Below are 4,406 nucleotides of genomic sequence, written 5' to 3'. Positions count from 1 at the left end.
ATGTCTTTATTGTCGTCTGTGTTGTTTGTGTATATTGTGACATCATTTTCATTAATAGTATCTGTGCCATCTATGTTGTCTGTGTTGTCTGTGTCTAATGTGGCATCATTGTAAAATATATTGTCTTTGTCGTCTTTGTCTATTGTGACACCCTTCTCACTAATAATGTCTGTGTCGTTGGTGTCGTATGTTTCGTCTGTGTCTATAGTGACCTTATTGATGTTTATAAAATCTGTGTCATCTGTGTCTATAGCGACCTCTCTGTCGTTCATAAGGTCTGTGTCGTCTGTGTCTATAGCGACCTCACTGTCGTTCATAAGGTCTGTGTCGTCTGTGTCTATAGTGACCTCATTGACGTTTAGAAAGTCTGTGTCGCCTGTGTCGCCTGTGTCTATAGTGACCTCATTGACGTTTAGGAAGACTGTGTCGCCTGTGTCTACAGCGACCTCACTGTCGTTCAGAAGGTCTGTGTCGCCTGTGTCTACAGCGACCTCACTGTCGTTCAGAAGGTCTGTGTCGCCTGTGTCTACAGCGACCTCACTGTCGTTCAGAAGGTCTGTGTCGCCTGTGTCTACAGCGACCTCATTGTCGTTCATAAGGTCTGTGTCGTCTGTGTCTATAGTGACCTCATTGACGTTTAGAAAGTCTGTATCGCCTGTGTCGCCTGTGTCTATAGTGACCTCATTGACGTTTAGGAAGACTGTGTCGCCTGTGTCTACAGCGACCTCACTGTCGTTCAGAAGGTCTGTGTCGCCTGTGTCTACAGCGACCTCACTGTCGTTCAGAAGGTCTGTGTCGCCTGTGTCTACAGCGACCTCACTGTCGTTCAGAAAGTCTGTGTCTCCTGTGTCTACAGCAACCTCATTTTCGATTGTAAATTCTATGTCGTCTGTGTTTATAGCGTCCTCATTGAGGTTTAGAAAGTCTGTGTCGTCTGTGTCATGGGTGTCTATAGCGACCTCCCTGACGTTTAGAACGTCTGTGTTGTCTGTGTCATCTCTGTCTATAGCAACGTCATTGAGGTTTAGAAAGTGTGTGTCGTCTGTGTCTATAGCGACCTCATTGAGGTTTAGAAAGTCTGTGTCTACAGCGACCTCATTGTCGTTTAGAAATTCTGTGTCATCAGTGTCTATAGCGACCTCATTGAGGTTTAGAAAGTGTGTGTCGTCTGTGTCTATAGCGACCTCATTGTCGTTTAGAAATTCTGTGTCATCAGTGTCTATACCGACCTCATTGAGGTTTAGAAAGTCTGGGTCGTCTGTGTCCACAGCGACCTCATTGTGTTTTAGAAAGCCTGTGTCGCCTGTGTCTATAAAGACCTCCCTGAAGTTTAGAAAGCCTGTGTCGCTTGTGTCTATAAAGACCTCCCTGACATTTAGAAAGCCTGTGTCGCCTGTGTCTATAAAGACCTCCCTGACATTTAGAAAGCCTGTGTCGTCTGTGTCTATAGCGACGTCATTGACGTTTAGACCGTCTGTGTCGTCTGTGTCTACAGCGACCTCACTGTCGTTCAGAAGGTCTGTGCCGCCAGTGTCTACAGCGACCTCACTGTCGTTCAGAAGGTCAGTGCCGCCTGTGTCTACAGCGACCTCACTGTCGTTCAGAAGCTCTGTGTCGTCTGTGTCTACAGCGACCTCACTGTCGTTCAGAAGCTCTGTGTCGTCTGTGTCTACAGCGACCTCACTGTCGTTCAGAAGCTCTGTGTCGTCTGTGTCTACAGCGACCTCACTGTCGTTCAGAAGGTCTGTGTCGCCTGTGTCTACAGCGACCTCACTGTCGTTCAGAAGGTCTGTGTCGTCTGTGTCTACAGCGACCTCACTGTCATTCAGAAGGTCTGTGTAGCCTGTGTCTACAGCGACCTCACTGTCGTTCATAAGGTCTGTGTCGTCTGTGTCTACAGCGACCTCACTGTCGTTCATAAGGTCTGTGTCGTCTGTGTCTACAGCGACCTCACTGTCGTTCAGAAGGTCTGTGTTGCCTGCGTCTCTAGCGACCTCACTGTCGTTCAGAAGGTCTGTGCCGCCAGTGTCTACAGCGAACTCACTGTCGTTCAGAAGGTCTGTGTCGTCTGCGTCTACAGCGACCTCACTGTCGTTCAGAAGGTCTGTGTCGTCTGCATCTACAGCGACCTCACTGTCATTCTTAAATCTGTGTCGTCTCTGTCGTCTGTCTATTGTGACATCATTGTCATTTATGTCAGTGTCATCGATGTCTTTATTGTCGTCTGTGTTGTTTGTGTATATTGTGACATCATTTTCATTAATAATATCTGTGCCATCTATGTTGTCTGTGTCATATGTGTCTAATGTGACATCATTGTAAAATATATTGTCTTTGTCGTCTTTGTCTATTGTGACACCCTTCTCACTAATAATGTCTGTGTCGTTGGTGTCGTATGTTTCGTCTGTGTCTATAGTGACCTTATTGATGTTTGTAAAATCTGTGTCATCTGTGTCTATAGCGACCTCTCTGTCGTTCATAAGGTCTGTGTCGTCTGTGTCTATAGCGACCTCACTGTCGTTCATAATGTCTGTGTCGTCTGCGTCTCTAGCGACCTCACTGTCGTTCACAAAGTCTGTGTCATCTACGTCTCTAACGGCGTCACTGTCATTCATAAGGTCTGTGTCGCCTGCGTCTCTAGCGACCTCACTGTTCTTCATAAAGTCTGTGTCGTCTGCGTCTATAGCGACCTCACTGTCGTTCATAAAGTCTGTCATCTGCGTCTGTAGCGACCTCACTGTCGTTCATAAAGTCTGTGTTGTCTGCGTCTATAGTGACCTCACTGTTGTTTATAAAGTCTGTCGTCTGCGTCTATAGCGACCTCACTGTCGTTTATAAAGTCTGTGTCATCTCTGTCGTCTGTTTTTTGTGACATCGTTGTCAGTTATAATGTCTGTGTGTACTGCGTCTAATGTGACGTCATTGTCATTTATATTGTCAGTGTCATCGATGTCGTCTGTGTTGTTTGTGTATATTGTGACATCATTTTTATTAATAATATCTGTGCCATCTGTGTCATCTATGTTGTCTGTGTCGTCCGTGTCTAATGTGACATCATTGTAAAATATATTCTGTGTCGTCTTTGTCTATTGTGACACCCTTGTCACTAATAATGTCTGTGTCATTGGTGTCGTATGTTTCGTCTGTGTCTCTTGTGACATCATTGTCATTTATAATGTCTGTGTCGTCTGTTACTATTGTGTCATCGTTGTCATGTATAATGTCTGTGTCGTCTGTGTCTATTGTGGCATCATTATCACTTTTAATACCTGTGTCTTTCATGTCACCTGTGTCGTCTCTGGTGTTTGTGTCTATTGTGACATCATTTTTATTTATAATATGTCATCTGTGTTTTCAGTGTCTATTGTGATGTCATTGCCCTTTATAATATCTGTGTCGTCTTTGTCTGTTGTGACATCACTGTCATTTCTACGTTCTGTGTCGTCTGTGTCTATTCTGAAATCATTGTCATTTAAAATGTCTCTGTCCTCTGTGTCTATTTTGACATCATTTTCATTATGATGTCTGTGTCGTCTGTGTCTATTTTGACATCAATTTCATTTATTATGTCTGTCATCTGTGTGTAATGTGACATTTTTGTCATTTTTAATGTCTGTGTAGTTGGTGTCATCTTTGTCTATATTGAAATCACTGTCATTTATAATGTCAGTGTAGTCTGTGTCATCTGTTTCTATTGTGATACCGTTTTAATTTATAGTGTCTGTGTCATTTGTTTCTATTTTGTTATAATTTTGATTTACAATGTCTGTGTCGTCTGTGTCTATTGTGACATCATTGTCATTTATAATGTCTGTGTCTTCTGTGTAGTCTGTGTCGTCTGTGTCATCTGTTTCTAATGTGACTCCATAGCAATTTTTAATGTCTGTGTCGTCTGTTTCTATTGTGACATAGGATTCATTTACTAAGTCTGTGTCATCTGGTGCTGGCCTCTTCTCTCAAGTGACAGGGGACAGGACAAGAGGGAATGGCCTCAAGCTCCGCCAGGGGAGGTTTAGGCTAGACGTTACGAAAAAATTCTTTACAGAAAGGGTCATTGGGCACTGGAACAGGCTGCCCAGGGAGGTGGTTGATTCACCTTCCCTGGAGGTGTTTAAGGCACGGGTGGATGAGGTGCTGAGGGATATGGTTTAGTGTTTGATGGGAATGGTTGGACTCGATGATCCGGTGGGTCTCTTCCAACCTGGTTATTCTGTGATTCTGTGATCTCTGTCGTCTGTGTCTTCTTTGTCTATTGTGACATCCTTGTCATTTATGTCTCTTTCATCTGTGTATATTTAGATATCATTTTTTTTATAATGTCTGTGTCGTCTGTCTATGTTTTGACATTTTTGTCATTTATAATGTCTGTGTTGTCTGTGTCTATTGTGATATCTTTGTCATTTATG

The sequence above is a fragment of the Phaenicophaeus curvirostris genome, unplaced genomic scaffold, assembly GCF_032191515.1.
Source record: "Phaenicophaeus curvirostris isolate KB17595 unplaced genomic scaffold, BPBGC_Pcur_1.0 scaffold_53, whole genome shotgun sequence".
Classification (NCBI taxonomy): Eukaryota; Metazoa; Chordata; class Aves; order Cuculiformes; family Cuculidae; genus Phaenicophaeus; species Phaenicophaeus curvirostris.
Note: the sequence above shows the minus strand (reverse complement) of the source record.